General features: G+C 41.5%; 1 protein-coding gene across 3 annotated transcripts in view; it reads right to left on the reverse strand.

Moving 5' to 3' along the window:
• Window positions 1-25,486, reverse strand: part of tex2 (testis expressed 2) — a 142,521-nt gene extending 117,035 nt beyond the window's left edge. For 2 of the 3 annotated variants that reach the window (XM_060844718.1, XM_060844717.1), the window contains exons 1-2: window positions 25,401-25,486; window positions 16,457-16,527 (exon numbers count right to left, since the gene is read on the reverse strand). The gene's annotated coding sequence lies outside the window, so the exon portion shown is untranslated. The remainder of the gene's footprint in view (window positions 1-16,456; window positions 16,528-25,400) is intronic. The other variant, XM_060844716.1, reaches the window with a different exon arrangement.
• Window positions 25,487-25,891: the final 405 nt, after the last annotated feature.

The raw sequence follows: 25,891 nt of genomic DNA on the forward strand, positions 1-25,891 counted from the left end.
TATCACTGCACCACAAGAACTCTTGAAAATCTTAACTTTGTATTCATTAATCAGGGTTACATGTGAAAATTTAGGAAATAAGCAAGCAGAGACAAGCAGCCCAACACAGATACATCACGTTTTGCATTTCTAACACGTCCAAACTCCAACGGTATACCAATTCAACAGACTAACAAGGAATTTTTTTTTAACATATTTTAGAATCGCAGCTCCACATTCAAATAATGTGGGATTTATGGTTCAATGAAGGGTGAAGGAGGGTATGATAGGAGTAGCACCAAATGTACTTAAAAATGCAACAACCTGATAAAGCTTAACAGTGGCAGCAGCATGCAACAGACACAGCTAAATGATCCAATAAACAAGCTCTGCAGTTCCTCCAAATCCAGTATAATCAGTGGTAGAAAGATAAACAATGAGAAGGCTCTACAAATATCCTCATCCTCAAAGATGAGGGAGCACAGCACATCAGTGCAAAAGGCTGAACAGCCTGCAACCAGCTTCAAATCCATCCTGGTCTCCCCGAGATCCTCAGCATGACAGTTTGTTAGTCTTCTGCCAATTAAAAATTCACTCCACGTGACATCAAGTAACAGCTAAACATACTGGATATGTCAAAACCTATGGGCTCTGACACCATTCTAGCAATAACAGTAAAGACTTACAGTCCGGATCTAACTTTGCCTCTAACTAAGCTGCTCTAGTACAGCTATATCACTAATGGTAATCATGAAAATTGCCCAGGTATGACCTATCCACAAAAAGCAGGACAGATCCAACCCAGTAACCAGCTTATCAGTTTACTCACAAGGAGATGGAAGGGGTTATAGATAGCACAACTGCAGCACTTATTTGTCAATAACCTGCTCATTATGTTTAGTTTGGGTTCCATTAAGGCCACTCAGCTCCTAACTTCATTCCATGTCTAAATATGAAAACAGCTGAACTCCAGAGATGAACTGAGTGAGGATGCCCAAACAGCAAAGCAGCATTTGTCCAAGAATGGGATTAAGCAGTCCGAACAAAATTGAAGTCAATGAGTCACGGTGCTCTTCTGTGGTAGGAGTCATGCCTAGCACAAAGGGAGATGGCTGCTGTTACTGGCAATGTCTCAGTCCCAGGGTATTACTTTAGGTTATCTTCAGAATCATTATAAGCACAACCATCTTCAGTTGCTTCAATACCTTACAGTCAATAATGATTACACAATATTTAGCACAATTTGCAGCACCTCAGAGACTGAAGCAGTCAGTGCTCATATGCTAAAAATGTTTTAAAATCTATTATTGAATGTGGATGTCACTGGCTGAATCCACATTTATTTCCCATTCAGAACTGTCTTCTTGAACCACTGCAGTCTCTTTGATCGAGGTATTACCTCAATTCTGTTAGGGAGAGACTTCCAGTATTTTGATCCAGCGACACCAAAGAGTGGTGGTATATTTTGAAGTTAGGATAGTCAATGGCTTAGAGTGGAACTTGCAGGTCGTGGTGAACCAATGTAGCAGTTGTTCCTTGCCCTTCTACATGGAACTGATCACAAATTTGGAAGGTGCTGTCTAAGGAATCTTGGTGAATTTCTGCAAACCAGAAATTCACCAGAAATTCTAGATCAGTGTTGCTCAATGGGGTTGGAAGTACCCCCCTGAGGGGCGTTTGCCTTTGTTCGGTGGGCGTTGAAGTCAAAGGGGGTGGTAGGGGGGCACTGAACGACTTTGTAGAGAGCTTACCAATCAGTTGGAAGACTGCCGTGTCCTTGAAGGACATTGCTGTATGCAGATGGATAGTCGCATAACAACAGTCTGTTATTTTCCTTGCACACATGGAAGCGTGTGCTCTGATTGGTTGCTGCGCTATTATTGATAGTCTTCTCTGTGAATGGCAAACCATTTGAACTCGTTCGCAGTTGGCACTGATTCTACTGCCGAGATCAATATCACCTAACTCGTGTCACTTCTAGGAAGACGAAACGCAGCTTTTCAACTGTTCTACCGGGTGGCAGAATGAATGCACATTACAGCTAATTAACCAATCAAATTTTGCCACTTGTCTGAGCATCTTAAAATTATCGTGATAATACCCATGATTCCATCAGGGTATTTGAGAGACGGTGTAAAAATGGCGGAAAACCATCTGCAAGTTCTCATCCATCCATCCACTTCTGACATGAAGTTATATTGTCATTCCTTCACTATCATTCAAAATCCCAGAACTCCCTAGCAGCACTGTGGGTGTACCTACACCAAATGAATTGGGGTGGTTCAAGGTGGTGACTCACCTTCAAAGGTGATAAATGCTAGTCAGCCAGCAGCACCCACTTTAATTGTATTTATTCATGCATAGAAAAACACTTTTAAGTGACATCAATCACAAACTGCAAGAGCTTTTAAAACAATGATGAATTGCATAACATTTCAAAAGATTTAGAAAGATGCAAATACTTTAAAAGTTTGACTAACCAAATTTTCAATTCAAAATCAAGTAAATGATGCAGCACACCAGTTAAAATTGGACTAATGTTTTCAAAGATGGGCACAAATAAAGAAAATGCAGAGTTCTGAAAATTACTTTTTTTTTGAGTTATACCGAACAGTCACACTTAATAGAAATGGGGTTACAATCAGAACAGGATAAGCAGCAGCAGAAAAAATAAAACCAAGCTGACTGAACAGCACTCAGTAACTGTAAACAAATATCATTATTCAATTATTGCTGAAACAAAAATTGTTGAAGCACTCAGCAGGATATTTCACAAAAATAGAAGCTCAAGGTAAACCAATATTTCTACTGCGTGAAAGAACAATGATGAGTGAGCAAATGGACTCTAGTTGCTGTCGATACCACCATATTAGAACAGATATCTAACAACAAGTCAAAACAGAGACAGGAGATAGAGAGCTTGGCGATGTGGTGCAATGAGAACAACCTCTCTCTCAATGTTGACTGAAGAACTGACAATTGACTTCAGGAAGAGGAGAACACACCTCCAACTACATCAAAGGAGGAGGATGGAGGGCGTCAAGTTCTTCAGAGTGGTGATAACGAACATCCTGGATTTCCAATGTAGACATGACGGTAAGGCAGCACAACAATGCCTCCGCTTCTTCAGGCAGCTCAGGAAATTCAGCATGCCCCTAAGGACCCGTACCAATCTTTACAGATGCACTGTTGAGAGCATACTGTCCAGCTGCATAATGGCCTAGTAAGACAACTGCTCTGCCAGTACTGGAAGAAACTACAGAAGGTGGTGTGCACAGCTCAGGCCATCAGGGGAGCCAACCTTCCATCCACAGACTCCATTTACATGGCACGTTACCACAGAAAGGTTGCCAACTTCAAAGAGTCTTTGCATCCCAGTAATGATTTCCTTTAACTTCTTTCTGTCAGACAGAAGATACTGGAGCCTGAATACACACACACACATTCCTGATGAAGGGCTTATGCCCGAAACGTCGAATTTCCTATTCCTTGGATGCTGCCTAACCTGCTGTGCTTTAACCAGCAACACATTTTCAACTACACACACACACACTAGCAGGTTCAGGAACAGCTTCTTCCTGGCTGTTATTAGACTAATGAATGGACTCTTTAGCCTCCAATAATGCTGATCTCGCTAACAATGATCTGTCTTGAACACCATTTGCAATGTAACCTCTATGCCTCTGTCTAAATCTTTTGTTCTGTACATCCTTGCTTACTATGATCTGCTTGTACTGTTCGTAAACAAACTTCAGTATGTGACAATAAATCAATCAGGAATATTGCTATGGAGAATGCATGCACTAATGTTTTATTTACATTTTAAACAAGGCAAGTTGACCCTGATTAGGCAGGCCATTGCTTTCAGAAATGAAACAGCAAGTGATTGTCAACTAGTTTGTTGAGTTGAAACAGGCACTATGATCAGATCTGCCTACTCTGTACTCCTGCAAGGTATGTCGTGAGCCAACATACCAGCTTTACCATTTTTTCTGAATGTGCTCTGAATTAGGAATAATCAGCTATACTTGTGTGCACTGGAAACTACATGGCTATGTTATTTACAGACATGAAGAACATATGTATACATTGTACTTATTTCAACTCCACAAAGCCTAGGGTCCAAAACTAGGGGTCACAATCTAAGGGGAGGGAATAGGCATTTTAGGACTGAGGTGAGGAGGAATTTTCTTCATCCAGAGAGTGGTGAGCCTGAGGAATTGTTTGCCACAGGAAACTGGTGAGGGCCAAAAGATATGGGTTGGAACAGGGTACTGAATTAGATGAACAGCTGTCATCAGATTGAATGACGAAGCAGGCTCAATGGGCCAAAAGGCCTACACTTGCTCCTATTCTCAAAGCTTCTAAAATGGGTAACAGCCATTTGCTGGGTCATTTCACTGAAAATTCCCTGATCAGAGGAAACCTATATGGTTTATAATCTAAATAAAGCCTGTTAATCACCATTAATGGGTGCATACTCCACAAGAGAACCTCTAGCAGAGTCCACTTGCCAATCACTCAGCATTCTCATGTCATTTAGTACAAACGTTGGTGTTCTTGAATATGCATTCTTGCGAAATGTCCAGGTGAGAGCAAGACAAGAGGTCTGGACAAAATGTGCCTTTATTCAAGAACACTAAAGTCATGTACAATAAACCACCATTATTAAATCATTAACTAATTCAGTAAAAACTGGTCACAAAATAAATATTAAATTGATATTTCAAATTTCATAGCCTCTCATTTTAAAATCTTTCATTTTTTGTATTTGTGGTTCTCCTCTAACCTCAAAACTCAACTTTGCTCATCTACTCAACCAAGAGAGCATAAGGAAAGATGCTTCCATGTGACTGGCAACAGGTTCCCCCACCCGACAGGATGTGGGCATTGCTGACAGGATCCTGAATTTATTGCCTATCCCTTACTGCCTTTCAACTGGATTATTTGATAGCTCTTGTTCAGAGACAACCATATTTCAATGAATCTGGAGTCATGTGTGGTTTAGACCAAGAAAGAATGTCAGATTTCCTCTCATTAAGAATACATAGGAGCCAGGTGGGTTTTACAACAAGCAATAACAAATGGTATGGTCACTATCACGGAGACTAGCTGTCAATTCTAGATTTGTCATTTCGCTTAATCTTCACCAACTGCCAAAGTAAGGCTTGAACCCATATCCCTAAAACAATTTTGTTCTGGGCAACTGGATCATCAGACCAATAACATTACCTCTACTCCACAGTTTCCACACAAGGCTACATCTGTTGATAAGTGCAAACTATGTAGCATACGTTCACCTGAATATTTCAGTTTTTTTTTGATTAGGCAGATTATTACTTTAACGTGTGGGAAAGGAGATGGGCAGTGATAAAACTGCAGTCTAGCGCTCCAGCCACATAGTTGTTTAATCAAGCAAAATTATTGGCTGTCAAGAGCATAGACTGAGATATTTTGTCTTTATCTAGAACCTTTATAATAAAGTATTCCATTTGAATATTCCATATATTCAAATAAAACCTGACACAGGAGATATTAGAACAGGCAAGTCCCTTTCTTAATATCCAATTCCGCCCACAATTAAATTTAAATATAAACATTATCATCAATGTCCAAAATTTGATTAAAAGTAGTGTCAGCTATGAATGTGATGATAATCACATCTATTCTACAAAACTAAAGTGAAGGTTATAAATTCCAGACTGGGAGTCTCATCAACAACTACTTTTAATTCAATTTAAGCAAGTTGCATAGAAACATTGAAAGCAAATTGGAAATGTACTACTTCTGCAAATTCTGATACTTGAACATCATACAAATTTCATACTGAACACCTGGCAAATATTAAGAGACTTTCCTCGTTTCGTTTCCCCTAACTTCCCCCCCCCCCCCCCCCAAATAAAATTGATAATACTTTATTTTAAAACCAACATCTCTGGAACTGGTAAGACCTTAATCAGTCTCCTGATTAATTGTTTCATCAGCAATTGTGTGATGGGAAAAATCTGACTTGTTTAAATACTTGGAATATTGAAAGAACTGATTCCTTTTCTTCATTTGCAAACTTGATATTTCACAGATTTTCATGAGATAGTTATACCAGATGGCCATTCACCAATAAACTACACAGTGCAGGAAGTGTTTTTTAAGTGTCTTTGTTGCCTTAAATGCTGCTTCACATCCTAAAAGCACAAGTTTGGTGCCACTTATTCCTTATTTCTGATGAAAGGTCATCAACCCAAATCTTTAGTTCTGTTTCTCCTTCCAGATACTGCCAGGCATGTTGAGAATTCCAACCATTGTATTTATCCCTTCAGGTTATAGTCCAGAAAGAAAGAAATGGGAGCAGAAGGCCATATAATCTGTTGAGTTGTCTCCACCATTTATGATGATCATGGCTGATTAGACTAGATTAGATTCCCTACAATGTGGAAACAGGCCCTTTGGCCACCCAGTCCACACCTATCCTCTACAGAGTAACCCACCCACATCCATTTCCCTCTGACTAATGCACCTAACACTATTCACCTGACCTGCACATCTTTGGACTGTGGGAGGAAACCAGAGCACCTGGAGGAAAACACGCAGACACGGGGAGAAATGTACAAAATCCACACAGACAGTCACCCAAGGCTGGAATCGAACTTGGGACCCTGTCTTGTGAGACTGCAGTGCTAACCACTGAACCACCGTACCACCCTGAGGTGTCAATTCCAATTCCGCCCCCCCCCCCCTCCGTCCATCTCCTTTGAAACTGAGCCACCACAAATCTGTCTGCCTTAGCCATAAATATATTCAATGATGATGCAACCATAACACTGTGGGGCACAGAATTCCAAAGATTCACAACCCTTTGACTGAAGAAATGTTTTCTCAACTCAGTCCTAAATGAGTGCTCCCTTATCCTGAAACTGTAACCCCTTGTTTGAGCTTCCTCCGACAAGGGTAAAAACTTCAGTATCTAAGAGGATGATGGAGGAGAGTTGTTTTTCAGACTGGAGGCCTGTGACCAGCAGTGTACCACACAGATCAATACTGGGTCCACATTTGTTTGTCATTTTAAAAAATGATTTGGATAAGAATATAAGAGACATGGTTAGTAAGCGGATGACTCCAAAATTTGCAGTATAGTCGACAGTGAAGGTATCTAAGATTACAAAGAAATCTTGATCAATTGGGTCAATGGGCTGACGAGTGGCAAATGGAGTTTAATTTGGATAAATGCAAGATACTGTATTTTGGTAAAGCAAAACAAGGGCAGGTCTTACACAATTAATGGTCGGAACCTGTGTAGTGCTGTCGAGCAGAGAGACCTAGGGGTTCAGGTAAATAATACTTTGAAATTTGAGTCACAGATAAACAGGGTGGTTAAGAAGGTGTTTAGCATACTTGCTTTCATTACTCAGAGCTTTTTGAGCACAGGAGTTGGGACTATTGAGATTATACAGGATGTTGGCGAGGACTCCTCTGTAATACTGTGTGCAGTTCTGGTCGACTAGCTATAGTAAGGATATAATTAAACTGATGAGGGTTCAGAAAAGATTTGCCAGGACGTTGCCAGGATTGGCAGATTTGAATTATAAGATGATGGTGGATAGTTTGGGGGTATTTCACTGAAGCAGGAGGTGGAGGGGTGACCTTACAGAGAATTATAAAATGATGAGGGGAATAGATAAGGTGAATAACATTTCCTGCTGAATAATTCAAAACTAGAGGGCATATTTTTAAGGTGAGAGGAGAAAGATTTAAAAAGGACATGAAGGGCAATTTGTTTTTTTTACACAGAGAGCGATTAGTGTGTAGAATGAACTGCCAGAGGAAGTGGTGGATGCAGGCACCGTTACGACATTTAAAAGACATTTGGATAAATACATGAAGAAAGATTGAGTGTTATGGGCCAAACACAGGCAGGTAGGACTAATTTAGTTTGGGAACCTGGTCAGCATGGATTAGTTGAACAGAAGCATCTGTTTTCATGCTGTAAAACACTATAACTCGATTACTCTATCAGTTAAGCCCGTTACTGAGATCCTTTCTCATTTTTCTAAATTCCAGAGAATATAAGCCCATTTTTTCCAGCCTCTCATCGCTGGTCAACCCTCTCATCCCAGGGAGAAATCAAAATGAATCTTCAGGGTAACACCTTCAAATACAAGTGAAAGGCAATGGTAAAGTTGTCATTGTGCCAGAGGACCACAGGGCTATGCTCTGAGAAAGAGAGAGAGAACTGGTGGAGGTTTAACCTGAAGGTCACTGCAAGCCAGGCATGGAGAGAGATTAAGAAGGAGAGTCCTTCATAATAACCTCAGCAAGCTTAAAAATTGAGCCCTCAGAGATGGCATTATCAGCATCACAAACCAGCTATCCAGCCAAATGGGCTAACCAACCCCAGTAAGCATATCTGTGCTCAAATATGGAAACTGCAGACAATACTCTAGGGGTATGATTTCAGCAAAGCCCCATCCAAATGAAACAATATCTTTTTATTAAATTTGTGAACTCCACATACCTCGCAAACAAAACCATTGTGCCATGTGCTTTCTTAACAGCTTGCATATGTTTACTTTGCATTCCTTGGACAAGTACATCCATGTCTCTGAACATCAACATTTATAAGTTTTGCACATTTTAAGAGATATTCTGCTTTTCTCAAGATTGATGTGAATATCATCACCTCCATACTATACTCCATCTTCAATCTAGTCACCCATCCAATCTGCCTATGTCTCTTTCCAGCCCATTCACATTCTCCTCACAGCTTATCACAGAGTCATAGAGATGTACAGCACGGAAACTGACCCTTTGGTCCAACTCGTCCATGCCAACCAGATATCCAAACCCAATCTATTCTCACCTGCCAGCACTTGATCCATATCCATCTAAACCCTTCCTATTCATATACCCATCCAGATGCCTTTTAAATGTTGCAATTGTACCAGCCTCCACCACTTCCTCTGGCAGCTCATCCCATACACGCATCACCCTCTGTGAAAAATTTGCTCCTTAGGTTCCTTTTCGATCTTTCCCCTCTCACTCTAAAACTATGCCCTCTAGTTTTTCCCCCTTCCCCACCCCGGCCCACCCTAGGGAAAACACCTTGTCCATTTATCCTATCCTATCATGATTTTATAAACCTCTATAAAGTCACCCCTCAGTGTTCAACGCTCCAGGGAAAACAGTCCTAGCATATTCAGCCACTCCTGATAGCTCAAATCCGCCAACCCTGGCAACATCCTTGTAAATCTCTTCTAAACCCTTTTAAGTTTCACAATATTCTTCCGATAGGAAGGAGACCAGAATTGCATGCAACATCCCAAAACTGACCTGACCAGTATCCTGTGCAGTCACAACATGACCTCCCAACTCTTACGGTTAATGCTCTGACCAATAAAGGAAAGTATACCAAACACCTTCTTCACTATCCTATCTACCTGCGACTCCACTTTCAAGGAACAATGAACCTGCACTCCAAGGTCTCTTTGTTCAGCAACACTCCCTGGGACCTTACCATTAAGTATATAAGCCATGCTAAGATTTGCTTTCCCAAAATGCAGCACCTCGCATTTATCTAAATTAAACTCCACCTGCCACTCCTCGGCCCACTGGCCCACCTGATCAAGATCCCATTGTAATCTGAGGTAATCTTCTTCACTGTCCACCACACCTCCAATTTTGGTATCATCTGCAAACTTACTTAACGATAGCTCCAATGTTCATATCCAAATAATTTATAGAAATGACGAAAAGTAGCAGACCCAGCATTGATCCTTGTGGCACTCCACTGGTCACAGGCCTCCAGTCTGAAAAACAACCCTCCACCACCACCCTCTGCCTTCTATCTTCGAGCCTGTTCTGTATCCAAAGGGCTAGTTCCCCCTGTTTTCCAGGAGATCTAACCGTGCTAACCCATCTCCCATGGGGAACCTTGTCGAACATCTTACTGAAGTCCATATAGAACACATCCACCATTCTGCCCTCATCAATCCTTTGTTACTTTTTCCAAAAAACTCAGTCAAGTTCCTGAGACATGATCCCACGCACAAAGCCATTTGACTATCCCTAATCAGTCCTTGCCTTTCCAAATACGTGTAAATCCTGTCCCTCAGGATACTCTCCAACAACTTGCCCACCACCGACATCAGGCTCACTGTTCTATAGTTCCCTGGCTTGTCCTTACCACCTTTCTTAAACAGTGGCATCATGTTTGCCAATTTCCAGTCTTCTGACATCCTTATCAAAAATGCCACTCCACCTCCTCTCTCACCTCCTTTTATATCCTTGCTGTAGCATTTGTACTCTGGAACATTAGGCTGACAGTCCTGTCCATTCCTGAGCCATGTTCCTGTAATTGCTATGATATCCCAGTCCCATGTTCCTAACCATGCCCTGAGAGCTTGTATTTTCACATAGTTGTGTATCACTAAACTTTTTGAAAAAAATTTTCATGGGATGTGGGCATCACTGGCTAGGTCAGCATTTATTGCCCATACCTAATTTCACATTGCTCTATGTCAGGAGTTACATTTAGGCCGAAACAGGTAGGAATTGCATACTTCCTACCCTATGATACATTAAGAATCAGATGGATTTTTTTATTCTTCCAATCGATCGTGATTACATAGTGATCTTTAGGCTACGTTTTAATTCCAGTTTTATTATTCAATTTCAATATCTGCTATCTGCTATAGTGGGATTTAAACCCACATCCCACAGAACTTTAACCCAAAGTTCTGGATTACTAATTATTATGACACGAGGTTAAACCTTCCTATTTATTTAAAACCAGCAACACAGAATAAGTATATCCCATGCAGTAATCTGTGAAAATTCGAGAGGTCTAAAGCTGTTTAAAGTAAAAATTTGCAATCTTATTTCTTAAAGTATAACAAAGAATAATTAACTAACAACTATTTACAACTCCTTCCTCTAACCTATCTTTAACCTTCCCCTTCTGAGGACCTGAAACCTGAATACAGGCTGAGGTAACTAAGTTGTCAGGAGGAACCACTTAACAGATGCTCTTAATAACTTAGGCAGCAACAAGATGGCTTCTCAATGCAAATAACATGACAAAATGGCTTCTAGGCTGCAAACTGACAATTCTGCTAAAGCTGGATAAAATGGCTTTTAAGTTAGTAACTGCAAATTCTGCTTGAGCTGCTTAAGTGATTAACCACAATATGCTTCAAGAGATTAGCAGGCAATATGCCCTTTTAAAGCATAGAAATAACTCAACTAGATACGACAGCAATCGCCATCCTAATTGACCTTCAGATGCAGGTGCAATGGCTCGGTTAGTGAGATAAGGTGGCCTAAGTGTTGGAAATAAAGTTGGTTCCCAGAAAATATCATTGGGCCAAGTAACTGTCAAATAAAGTAGTATCATGTATTGATTGGTAATTGTTTGAATATACTATGCAATCATGGCCTGTACCCTTCTTTAAGAAAAGTATTAAAATGTCTTTGTTTTAAGCTATGTGCGCAGCTCCTCCGAGGAACATGGAAGTGCTCAACTTCTGTGTTTCTGGACGCTCTGTGCCCATCTGGATGGAGAAATAAAGAGTGATGTCTGAATAGCCAGACCAATTGCGAGTGTTTATTGACCAATCGCGGAACGGAGAGACCCCGCCAGGGATCCAGATCTTCACTTCCACAATACTAGTCCAATAAAACTCCCAATTAGGATTTACAAAACAAAACTTATCTCAAAACCATGCAGCTTTCATTTTTCTCTGTATTCCTGTCTTCTTTTCTACTTCTTGGAGATTCTGCTTCACAGGTTAGTAATCAATAAAGGTACCTTTAAGAGAGCTATTTTTCGGGCAGTCTTTTTATACACTGGTCGCTTGTCACTTCTCCTCCCAACTGTTCAATTTTCCCCGGTCTTATACCCCCAAAGCATTTGATTGTGTCATTGGCTTTTCAGATTGCGTATATACTAAATTCAAACTGGATTGGAGTTTGGTATTTTTTGGGGTTTATTTTAAACTGATGAGCCTAATTCAAATCTGTTGTTTTTCTCCAGGCAACCAGCTACCCTAACTGCTGGTCTAAAAGGTTACAATATGTATTTCAGAACACTTGATGATATGTTAGGTAGTTCTGTTGCTTTTAACTCTCTTGAAGGTACAGTACACCCATATCTTCATAACATAATCCAGCGCCATTATCACCACTACACTGCAGTCAGCTTCATATATTACTTTGTCTCTTCATCTAAGTCAATAATGTAGACTGCAAAATTCTTACGCCTTGGCATTGATCTTACAATATTCTGCTCATCAGTCTGCCAACATGAAAATGCCCCATTTATCCTTCTGTTTCCTGTCCATTAATCAATCCTCTATCCTTGCGAATATATTGCCTCCAACTCAAAGAATCCTCATCTTACATATTACCCTTTTTTTTGGAAATCCAAGTATACTGCATCTACTGAAGAAGGGCTTATGCCCGAAACGTCGAATCTCCTGCTCCTTGGATGCTGCCTGATCTGCTGCGCTTTTCCAGCAACACATTTTCAGCTCATACTGCATCTACTGGCTCCCTTCATCTACCCTTCCAGGTATATCCACAAAGAATTCATTGCCTCACGGCACTCGGGTCCTAGATTCAATTCCAGCCTCGGGTGACTGTGTGGAGTTTGCACATTCTCCTGTGTCTGTGTGGCTTTCCTCCGGGTGCTCTGGTTTCCTCCCACAGTCCAAAGATGTGCAGGTTGGTGAATTGGCCGAGCTAAATTGCCCATTGTGTTAGGCGCATCAATCAGAGGGAAATGGGTCTGGGTGGGCTACTCTTCGGAGGATCGGTGTGGACTTGTTGGGCCGAAGGGTCTGTTTCCACACTCTAACAATTCTCTTAATATAACTGTGGCAAGGTGGAAGTTTAAACCCAAAAGATCAACTAGATTAAAACATATATAACACCTCAACTACTTACATGAAGACACAAAGATCTCAATGTTATTCTTTCTATAAACGTGTTTCATTTTACAAAGAATTACTACTGCCAGAGATCTGAAAATAAAAATAAAAACACAAATTGTTGGAGAAATTTAGCAGTTCTGGCAGCATCTATGGAGACAATACAGAGTTAATATTGAATCCAATTACCTTTCTGTAAAACTTTCTGTTCTGAAGAAGGGTTACTAGACTTGAAACATTAACTGTTTTTCTCTACAGATGTTGCCAGACCTGTTGAGCTTCTCCAGCAATTTGCTTGTTTTAACTTTAATAACAGGTTGCGCATTGAACAGTGGCATCCCTGATCCCAAGGCAGTCACATTTCATCTCATTGCTGCAATTCACACAGAACTCCAAATTTTCAAGTGCACATTATTGTTCACACCCTGAAACTGATCTCTCATGTGAAAGCACAATCAGCAACTGTTGCTATTGTTACAAGGATGAATTAATCTCCAGTATACGAAAACTGAGCACAATAGAACTGGCAAAGAAAACTTTCTGTTGATCAATAGAAGCAACATACATGACATGGGTATTTTTCATTTATAATCAAAGCACACATAAATGTAATTTGTCAAATAAATTGCTCTAGGTTTGCAGTTTAAATCCATTATGACAGTCTTCACATCATGATACTATCTAATTATTCAAGTTCCTGGAATATGAATAGAAGAAATAATCTCATTGAGCATGGATTGATTTGAAGTATACTAAAACTCATACAAACTGGCTTTCTTCCAATGAATCCGTCGCAAGGTTTCAAGTTTGAGACTTCTTCTCAATTATTATAACCTTCAAACACTGGAAAAGATAGATTTTCAACAGAAAGAAACATTTTTAAAATGTACTAATTCAGTGGATATCAACTTAGATTTTAACTAGAATGAAGATAGAAGTTTTACATGCAGTCTTTAGTGATCATAGACCAAACAATGTATTTGTGACTTTAACCCGGGTGAACCAAATGTTGAAGCCAGGATTGAAGTGATGCAAAGGACTGAAAACATAACTGTGACCCCTAGTGATACATGATACAACTGTACAAAGTTTGAAAATAAGACAGCAGTTGGATATGACAGAGGGATTGATTCCCACACCAAACAAAAGGAGAGGGGGAAGATAGGTTGGGAGACAGGGGACAGACAGAGGGGAATGCTGGAGGGACAGCTACGGGGAGAGGAAGACGAAGCGACAGGAGTGACGGGGGGGGGTAGTGACAGAGAGGGGTTTACGGGGATGACGGGGGGTGACAGATGGGGTGAGGGAGCGTTGACAGAGGGGAGGTGATGGGGGGGGGTGACAGAGGGCGGGGTGACAGGAGTGACAGAGGCAGGGGTGACGGGATAACGGAGGGGGGGTTGATTTGGGTGTGACAGAGAAGGGGTGATGGGGTGGGTGACGGAGGAGGGTGACAGAGGAGTGGTGATGGGAGTGCGGTGTCAGGCTAGTGATGGAGGGGTATTGCAGGTGACGGGCTGGTATCGCAGGTGATGGGGGGAGGGGTGACAGAGGGGTTTGACGGGGAGGGACACAAAGGGGTAACGGGGGGGACAGAGGGGGGGAACAGAGGGGTCGTGGGGTAATGTGGGAAGAATAGCAGTTGTATTAAAAATCAAATCTTAAGAGGCAAGAGTATAATGACTCATCGCCACCAACCACTGTTCCTTTTACCACATAGAAAATCAATTGTAAACCACACAAGAAAGAGGCTGGATGCATTAGTCCTCAAAACATACCTGGTCACACAGGTGCAAATTAGAGTTATTCAATGCAGACCAGAGAAAAAAGGCACAAAACATTTGAGCCAGGACAAGGTTGTGTGTCACAAATAAACATATTAAACCTCTTTGTCACTTCCCGTTAAATCATTCAAATTTTCTTAGCAAGTTGATGACTGCCTGGAATTCGACAGTATTCACTCTAGAAAACGACAATGTTGTCGAGGAGAATACTGAGATACAGTCTACTAGACTAGGTGGGATTGAGGTTCATAAGGAAGTAGTATTAGAAATCCTTCGGAGTGTGAAAATAGATAAGACCCCTGGGCCGGATGGGATTTATCTTAGGATCCTCTGTGAAGCCAGGGAGGAGATTGCCGAGCCTTTGGCATTGATCTTTAAATCGTCATTGTCTACAGGAATAGTGCTAGAAGACTGGAGGATAGCAAATGTGGTTCAGCTGTTCAAGAAGGAGAGTAGAGACAACCCTGGTAATTATAGACCAGTGAGCCTTACTTCAGTTGTTGGTAAAGTGTTGGAAAAGGTTATAAGAGATAGGATTTATAATCATCTCGAAAAGAATAATTTAATTAGCACGGTTTTGTGAAGGGTAGGTCGTGCCTCACAAACCTTATTGAGTTCTTTGAGAAGGTGACCAAACAGGTAGATGACAGTAAACCGGTTGATGTGGTGTATATGGATTTCAGCAAGGTGTTCGATAAGGTCCCCCACAGTAGGCTATTGTACAAAGTGCGGAGGAATGGGATTGTGGGAGATATAGCAGTGTGGATCAGTAATCGGCTCACTGAAAGAAGACAGAGGGTGGTAGTTGATGGGAAATGTTCATCCTGGAGTCCGGTTACTAGTGGTGTACCACTAGGGGCAGTGTTGGGCCCACTGCTGTTCATCATTTTTATAAATGACCTGGATGAGGGCATAGAAGGGTGGGTTAGTAAATTCGCAGATGACACTAAGGTCGATGGAGTTGTGGATATTGACGAAGGATGTTATAGGTTGCAGAGAGACATAGATAAGCTGCAGAGCTGGGCTGAGAGGTAGCAAATGGAGTTTAATGCGGACAAGTAACCGGAATGCAAAGTCCTGGGCTAATGGCAAGATTCTTGGTAGTATAGATGAGCAGAGAGATCTCTGTGTCCATGTACACAGATCCTTGAAAGTTGCCACCCAGGTTGACAGGATTGTTAAGAAGGCACACAGTGTTTTAGTTTTTATTAATAGAGGAATCGAGTTCCAGAACCATGATGTTATGCTGCAGCTGTACAAAACTCTGGTGTGGCCGCACTTGGAGTATTGTGTACAGTTCTGGTCACTGCATTATATGAAGGATGTGGAAACTTTGGAAAGGGTGCAGAGGAGATTTACTAGGATGTTGCCTGGTATGGAGGGAAGGTCTTACAAGGAAAGGCTGAGGGACTTGAGGCTGTTTTCGTTAGAGAGAAGAAGGTTGAGAGGTGACTTAATAGAGACATATAAGATAATCAGAGGGTTAGATAGGATGGACAGGAACAGCCTTTTTCCAAGAATAGTGACGGCGAGCACAAGGGGGCATAGCTTTAAATTGAGGGGTGATAGATATAGGACAGATGTCAGAGGTAGTTTCTTTACTCAGAGAGCAGTAAGGGTATGGAATGCTTTGCCTGCAACGATAGTAGATTCGCCAACTTTAAGCACATTTAAGTCGTCATTGGACAAGCATATGAACGTACAGTAGCGCCTCAACATATGAATGACCCCGTTCACGAACAGGATTGTACGTAAACTTTTGCTTCAACTTACGTATGAAATTCAAGGTACGAACGAAGGTGACCATTTTAAGTGACAATGTGATGTCCCATTTTTGGAAAATTCTGTAACAAAGAAAAAAATAAGTTTCTGTGGATCATTTTCTTCTGGCATCACCAACCTCCAAGAGACAAAAAAGGAGAAAATATTCCGGAAATATCCGAACAATGGGAAAATCGATTCAGTTTGCGAACTTTTCGGTTCGCGAAACGGGTCCCGGAACGGATTAAGTTCCTAAGTCGAGGCGCTACTGTACATGAAATAGTGTAGGTTAGATGGGCTTCAGATTGGTATGACAGGTCGGTGCAACATCGAGGGCTGAAGGGCCTGTACTGCGCTGTAACGTTCTATGTTCTAATTTTACTTTGTTTGATAAATTCCTTCTCATCCTGACACTATATACGTAGGTAATGAATAACACATACAGATAAAACACCTCCAGGCAAAAAGCAAAATTAAACACCGAACAAGGTAAGATTCTATTGGACACAAGCTGACTGGAATTTTCATTTTACTTGATATACACTCCTGGTCTTTCATTTCAAGAGCCAAATAATGAAATCAAGGACACAGCATTAAGAAGAGTCTCAAGGGAAAAAAGTGAGGTAGGGAATCCTAAATTTAATGGTCTAGGCTGTTGAAGACATAGCCAAAAGAGCAATTAAAATCAAGGATATTCAGCAAACTAGAACTGGCAGTTATTTCACAGGGTTGGAACAGATTACAGAGATATAAAGAGATAAGGCCATGGAGGGATTTGAAAACAAGTATGAAAATTTTTAAATTGAGACACTGCTTAACTGGGAACCAAATGTAGGTGAGCAAGCACAAGGGTGATAGGTGAAAAGGGAATGATGACAGTGGTCACTGGACTAGTAATCCAGAGGTCTAGCTAATGTTATGGCAATATTGGTTCAATCCCATCACTGCAGCTGGTGGAATTAAATTTGATTAATGAAACTTGGAGTTAAAAGCCAGTTTCAGCAATGGTAATGATGAAACTATCATTGATTGTCATTCAGAACACATCTGGTTCACTAACTTATTTGAGGAAAGAAATCCACCATCCTTGACAGGATTGGCCTACACGTGACCCCACCGGAACGGTTCTCTGAAATGATCTATCAAGCCACCCAGTTTAAGGCAATCAGGAATGGGTAACAATGCTGACTTTGCAAGCAACGCCCACAACCATAAAAGCTTAAATAAAATAAGACAATACAGGCAGTGACTTATGTCAACTCAGTTACAGAAGATAAAATGTAGGCAAGCAGAACTCCATTGGAATAATCAAGTTTACATGTAGAATGGGAGCAGAATCAGCAGATGAGCTCAGCTAGTAGCAATGTTAATCATGCAAGGCAGTGAAAACAGATGATCTGGAAATAGTGCAGAAACCTGTTTGGAAGCTCACCTCAGGGTCAAATATGACACCAAAGGAATGCAAAATGTGAGTTGCCTCTGTTCAAATTGGCTGCCATATTTTCTTCATAACAACTGGGAAACACTTAAATTATTTAACTAACTGTAAAGCACTTTGGGAAATTCTGTTATTACAAAGGCACTATAAAGTTTTTTCAATTTATCATACATAAACTTTGATAGCTGCTTCTGGAATGGATTTGATAGAATTTCAGAATTGTTCATCCAGAAGGACATTAAAGGGGTACAGAACAAATTAATGGCTGGAACTAGTCATTCAGACCTAGTAATAAAAATTGTTCCATTTATTGAAAGTAATTCAGCTAACTTCATCAAAAGGCAATGCAACTAAGAAATGCGAACATCTCCCCACAAAGAATCAAAAATCTGGATGCGTTACTGTTGATTTTGACCAAGAAACACAGTCATATAAGCTAAGTGTGGGGAAGGAAGGAGGGACGGAAACCCAATTGCTCAAAAGACAGTGCACAAATATTTAGATTCCTCTTGTTCTCAACTTTAGAAGCATCTCCAAAGTATCCAAAAGTAGGTACTGCCTCAATCATAATGTATATTAAGAATATACAATATGCAAGAAAAACAAGCACTAAAAAAAACTAATACACTAAAACAAGTATGAATGCTGTACTGAACAAAAATTCTATTTTCTCCAAAAGAGACTCACAGCTGGCAATTACATGAATTAATAATCAATTAAAGGCTACAAATAATGGAGATAATCCCAAGAAAGAATATCTGACAATTGCGCTTACAAAGAAAACATGCCTCAGATGTCTTATTTAAAGTCAGTCAAACGAGAATAGGAAATATTTCTTCACAAAGTACTCAGATAGTAACACAAACTATATAAATACCAGACATGATTTTATTTGGGTAATGAGCTGATTTCCTTCATTACAACATTTAACTCATAAGAACTTAAAATTTGAGAGGTAAACATGAAATTTTTTTTCATTTACAACGATTCTATTTTTAAAATCATTTCTGGCTTTAAAACAAGCACAAAAATAGGGAATCTCTACAATTGGGCTCAGTCTACAATTGGGCTCAGTCTTTGATCAGGGAAAGAAAACTCCTATTCTTGACCCACATCTAGAAAATATGGATGGAAGTGTGCATTTGGCAAAATAGGATTAGGTGCTTATTAAGAAATATTATTCTTTTGTAATCAAAATATCTATCAAATACTATTCAGGGTTATCAAACACAAAGTCTAGGCAGTCTGGAAAAGCACCAAAGGATTGCCAATGTGTATCTGTATGGCAGCATCAAATCACTGTCCTTGGGGGAAAAAAGTAAATTATCCAACAAAGAAAAGAGAAACAAATGACCTTAATCCAAAGACAAAAGACTCTCTAGTCTCAATGAGATTAATTGATCTGTATTATAACAATGAATTCCAACAAACCCACCAACTTCAAGCCAAAATGAACCTCTAAATAAAATGACAGCTGTTAAAATTTTTTCACCACCACCATAGCAAGCCTTCATGATGGCCAGGACACCAAATCCCCCATGCCTTTCTTCAAATAATATCATGGGTTATTTTACAGGCACCTCAATGACTCGGTGTAATCTAATTTCTCATCTAAACACCAGTAATTTTGACAGTGAAGCAGTTACAAAATTACTGTACTTTTCATGTGGGTAGTTTAGCATCATAAACAAGAACACATAAGAAACAGGAGTACATACAACCACTCGAGTCTGCTCCACCATTCAATATAACCATGACTGATTTCCAAGTCTGTATGAACATGTGAAGGTTACTACCAAAGTGAATAATCTGACACTAACCCACATTATACTGTCTACATCTTGTTAGCCATTGAATTAACTTGATTATATTTCTTTGCAGGCTTCTGGTTTTCCTCACATCTTAACTCTGACTTGGTTTTGTGTTGTCACCAAACATATTCTTCTTGATCTCTCCATCTATGTCATTAAGATAAAGTTGTAAATAGCAATCCAATATTTGCAAAACTCCACCAGTTTCAATCTGCCCAAAATACTTAATTTATTTGTGCTGGATGGTTCAAGGAGAGAAACAATCTGTTTTATATGCTAACATAATATCTCCACATCCATGATTTGTTTTGGATTAAAGTTGATTTTATTAACACAATTAGAGAACAGTTCAATCATGCATAGTTCTCACATCCTTGGCTGGCCTGCGGACCCCTGCTCACTCAAACTTCCAGCCTTTTGGTTTATTTTCAGTTTGGTGTGGCTGCGTATTTTATGGATTAATCATCCGTTTAGCCATTTTATCCAATGCAATTTGGAAATACAAGTATACTACATTTCTTGGTTCCCTTTTATGTACTTTATACTAATTTCAATCTCAAAAGTATATTGTTAAGTCTTTCTTCTAAAACTGGGTATAATATGGCACAGCATCAACAGTTCTTTCTGCGTTTTTATATAATATGGCACAAGTTTGAGAAATAGTAATCTTATGTGTCTGTTCTCTTCCGCCCTGATTTTTTTTAAAAAATAAAGCACAATGATCAAATACTTGAAGACAAAACTATTTTCTTCCCAATAAACACTCAAGATTTTCTTGGAAACTGCAGATTTACTAAAAGAAATGACATGATTAATCCTCTTGTGTGAGCACAGTCATGCACGGTACTAACAACTAGCTGAAAATAAATTTCCCAGAGAAACAGAACATGTGAGGTGAGAGGATTCATCATAAACATGTTTTCATATCATCTGATCAGAAAATTAAACGGCAAAGTCATCAATGGCTCAGGATCACTTAAGATATTTATTTCACAGTGCTTGTCATGATCTTCACCTGTGTAATATGGTTTCTATAATTCAGAAAATGATTGCCCATTATTAAATATATTTTCAATTAAAATAGTTAAATACTACTTAATATGTGGTTTGGCCAATTAAAAATCAAGTCTAAATGTTAAACATAAATCCACTAATCATTCAAACAGTATAAATATATAATAGCATGCGGTGTGGCTGTCTCTTGTGGCACAATGATAATGCCCCTACCTTTGAGCTAGAAGTTCTGGATTCAAGTCCCCACTGAACCAGAGGTGCATAATAACACAAGTCTAAAAATATCTATAACAGCAGATTAACTGTGCATTGGATTTAGCCAAGGTATAATTCAGCTGAAATTACTATAGGATATAGCAGAACAGTTATACTCAAAGACAAAAAAAATTATTGCAATATGAATTCAATGCTCACAATGTCAATTCTGAAGCCAGATCAACAGGAACATTAAAAAGAGAACTATGAGAGAAAACTATTAAAATGATTTAATCAAAAAGACTGGGAAACTGAATTATAATGGAGGAGGAGCTAACAAAAACACAATGGACCAGAACCAATGCTAAAACTTTCAATCCTACCATCAAAACATTTCTTGGTTTCTGAGACCTTCAAAGCAACCTTGTCACTATATCAATGCCGTGTTTTAAGGAAACAACTGTTTGCATATAGATGTATTCAAAAGTCAGAAAGACAGTGAAAAACCCATAATTAAATGGCAGGATTAAAATGACATCAAAAGAAACAGAGTCATTATTATATTACACCTTTCACGCCCACTGGATGTTCCAAAATGCTTTCCAGCTAATTATGTAATTTTTAAATGTACTCACTACTGTAACATAGCAAACGTGGCAGCGAACTTACACGTAGCAAACTCCCACTAACAGCAAAGCTATAATAAATAAATAATTTGTTTTATGTTACTGATCAAGGGATAAATATTGGCCCAGGCACCAGGAATCACTCTACTGTTCTCCTTCAAACTGTAAGACCATAAGACATAAGAGTGGAAGTAAGGCCATTCGGCCCATCGAGTCCACTCCACCATTTAATCATGGATGATGGGCATTTCAACTCCACTTACCCGTACTCTTCCCATATCCCTTAATTCCTGGCCAGATCAAGAATTTATCAATCTCTACCTTGAAGACATTAAATGTTCTGTCCTCCACTGTGCTCTGTGGCAATGAATTCCACAGGCCCACCACTCTCTGGTTGAAGAAATGTCTCCTCAATTCTGTTCTAAATTGATGCCCTCTAATTCTAAGGCTGTGCCCACAGGTCCTAGTCTCCTCACCTAACGGAAACAAATTCCCAGCATCCATCCTTTAGAAGGCATGCATTATCTTGTAAGTTTCTATTAGATCTCCCCATAACCTTCTAAACTCTAATGAATACAATCCCAGGATCCTCAGCCATTCATCGTCGATGTGAATCTCCGCTGGACCCGCTCCAGTGCCAGTACGCCCTTCCTGAGATGTGGGGTCCAAAATTGGAAACGAATACAATGTAATCTTCTACATCTGCGTGACCAAGCATATGCATCCTTGGACATAATGTCTCATGCAAAAAATGCCACCACCTATAATGCAGGACTTCCTTTTTTCTACACTGGTATGCAACTTAGACTGATGCACTTGAACCCTAGCATGTGACTTGAACTCTCAATCTTCTGACTAAAATAGGCAACAAACCGTTGTTAATACATACCTAATACAAACCACAAGAACTCAACACCATTACTGACTAATGGTGAAAACTTTGATTAGTCTTTACTACTCACTTGCTAGTTGTGATTTAGTGGAATATCGGTAAAAATAATACATTATACAATCAATGCGCATTAAAGAGCATACTTAATAAGTTCCATTATTCAAAATGCCCTTTTGCAACGTATCAGCAAAGAGAATGTTAAGCAACATTGTCAATTTTAAAATTTTAATATAAATACATGCTTTCTTAATAGTGGGCCAGATTGAAACAAGTTACAAAACTGGAAGTACCCTCCACACACTAAATTTTTCAATTGTTCATCCCTTAGAAAAGATAACAGGAGAAGTCAATTGATTACCAGCTCCCAATGTAATTGCATTGTAATTTGAACATTTTATGGAGTTTATACAAAAGTGGCAAATACATAAAACAATGAGGGAAACTGAATCAGTGTTTGTGAGAATGTGACGAACCAGCAAGTAGGGAACACCAATCCAGAGACATGAGTGAGGAGGTGAACAGTGATCTACTGGCTTAAGTGGTCAGGCTGGTGACATGGCAGTGTATAGGGAAAATGAGGTGAATGGATCCAGCCACCTGGCCACTAGGGAAATCCAGTAACCCGTGCAGTGTGGATTCAGCGGTTGAGGTGAAAAATTATTTAGTGACCCGCACAGTGAGATGGAGAATCAGCCACTGCCACAGACAGCAGACAGGTTCAGTGACCCAGTGAGTGTGTGTATGTGTGTCCAGTGACTCTAGCAGTGGGGTGGGAGTGGAAGTGGTGGTGGTTTGGGGAGTGGGGTGGTGGGGGGATAATGGGGGGTGGTGGGCAAGGTATCCAGAGAGCTGAGCAACTTGAAGGAGGTTATCCAGTGAGTGATGTAGTGAAGTCTGATCTGTTAACCAAGACAATGCGGCAATCAAGATTGTCAGCTGGAGCGGGGAGGAGAGGGGAATCCAGTGACCTGGGCTGCTGTGGATCCAAAAACCTGTAAGGTAAGCGGATCTGAAAAACCGGGCTATGAGGTGGTGAAGACTTGACCAGTGACCATGGTTGTGCGGGGGGGGGGGGTCATCATTCCAGTGAGGGGGTGGCAAGAGAGCGAGGGTGGTTGGATCAAGTTACCCTGGTGATAGGGTGATCCAGAGACCCAGGTGGTGAGAGGGAAACCAGCAAACAGGGTGGAGCAGGAGGATTCCAGGGACCTGGGCAGTGTGGCCCCAATCCAAGCGGCAGTGGAGTTCGAGTGACCTGGGTGACCAGAAGGGAGTGATCAGTGACCAGGGCATCACGGGTTTTCAATGACCCAGACAGTGAGACGATTGAGGGACCCGAGTGGTGAGGTAAAATGAAGTATGAGCTAGTAAACCATATAGTGAGATGATGCATGGGCTGTTTGATCACACAGCATTACCCTTTGAGAAGGGGACTGCTTGTCACTGGGCACTCGAGTGTTTCCTTTCTTCCTGGCGGTGGAATATAAATAAAGATTTACACACTTGTTTTTCATACTGTTCAACACCTGCATACACACAACATGGGTGCTGGTGAAAAATAAGCACTACAGGTGGGAGTGTGGAGAAAAAAAGAAAAAATAAACATGAGTATCAGGGGTTCTGTCACCCTAAAAAAAAACTAATTAAAAAGAATCCAATGATCAGGGCAGCAGGGAGAATACAGCAACCTGGGCAGACAGAAAATGATCCCCACAGATTTGGACAACTAGGGGTCCAGCAACGCAGGAGGTGAGGGGGATCCACAAACCCAAGTGGTGACGTGAAGAGTGGGCCAGTGATCCAGGCAGCCATGGAAGGGTGGTCTAGTTCCCCAGGCAGAGAAGGAGGGAACCAGGAATCCGAGCGGTGAGGTGACCCAGTGACCCAGGCAGACTGGAGGCTGGAGATCTAGTGACCTGGGCAAAAGGGAGTCCAGCGGCCCAGAAGGTGAGGTGAAGGGTGGGTCAGTGACCCAGGCAGACTACAGAGTATGAATTCAATTATGTGATCCCAGCAGCAAGGTGATCCAGTGGTCCCGGGTGGCCAGGAAAGATATCCTGGTCCCGGGTAGTGATGGGATCTAGCAACCCAGGCGGCTGGGGGATTTGGCATTGAAGGGAAGGGTGATTTCGTGATTAAGGCTGTGAGACGAAGGGTGGTTCTGTGATCCAGTCAATAGTGTGATCAAGTGACCTGGACAGCCAGGGGGGATTATCCAGTGATCCAGGCAACACACGGATCCAGCAGTTAGGCAAAGTGCGATCTGGTTACCTTGGCAATGAGATAAAGGATGGGACTATGATCCGAACAGCAGGGAGATCTAGTGACCAGGTAGTAAAATGGAAGTGTGGGGTGCTGATTTGAGCAGTGAGGGGATCCAACTGGATTGTGGTGATGTGATCCAGTGAGCCGGACAATGAGGGGATCCAGGGAACCGGATGGTCAGGAGGGATCCGGGCAACCGGGGTAGCCCGAGGAGGGTTACCTAGTGACCCAGGCGATGAGGGAGTCCAGTATCGCGGGCGGACAGGGTTGAGAGGGTGGAGTTATCCAGGCAGGAGGGGAGGTTCCACGGATCCAGGCTGTCAGGATATCTAGGGTCCCAATGGCGAAAGGATACAGGGACATGAGCGGTGAGGCGATCTGCTGACCCGGGCATTGGGGCAAAAGGTGATCAGGTGACCGGGGCGGTAAGGAAGCGGGTGGTCAGGTGACCCGGGCAATGGGTGTGATCCAGTAACTGGGCTGTGTGCGCACGCGCCGGGGGCTGGGGGCGCGTCATGAGTGACAGCTCCGGAGGGGGGGGTGGGAGGCAGCCGGGCTTCAGTGGGGCCTGGAGGCAGGGCAAGGGCACTGGGCTCTGGTGAAAGTGGTCCGCCCTCACTGCGGGATCCAGCGGGGGCCGTCTGGGGAGGGTCGGGGCGAGGTGGGTGAGTGAGTGGTTTCCCTGGGCCACACGGAGGGAAGGCGCTGTCCTTACCCCAGCACTCTCATGACAGCAGCAATAGCTGCTCGAGCCGCCTCCCTCCAACCGCCGCCCGGTGCTCGCGCCACTGCCTGTTGACGCTGGCACCGCCTGCGAAGCCACAGCGCATGTGCACAGCCCCGCCCATTTGCCTCCAGAGCCGACGCGACCAATCGACCGGACTATCGCATCGAACCATAAAGTATGGGAAATATTTCCCATTGCTCTTGGTTGTCTCGTAATTTTATTCACAGAATCATAGAATCCCTACAGTGTGGAGATAGGCCCTTCGGCCCAACCATTCCACACTGGCCCTCCGAACAGTATGCAAATGTGTTGCTGGTCAAAGCACAGCAGGTTAGGCAGCATCTCAGGAATAGAGAATTCGACGTTTCGAGCATAAGCCCTTCATCAGGAATAAGAGAGAGAGAGCCAAGCAGGCTGAGATAAAAGGTAGGGAGGAGGGACTAGGGGGAGGGGCGATGGAGGTGGGATAGGTGGAAGGA

The sequence above is a fragment of the Hemiscyllium ocellatum genome, chromosome 25 (genome assembly GCF_020745735.1).
Source record: "Hemiscyllium ocellatum isolate sHemOce1 chromosome 25, sHemOce1.pat.X.cur, whole genome shotgun sequence".
NCBI lineage: Eukaryota > Metazoa > Chordata > Chondrichthyes > Orectolobiformes > Hemiscylliidae > Hemiscyllium > Hemiscyllium ocellatum.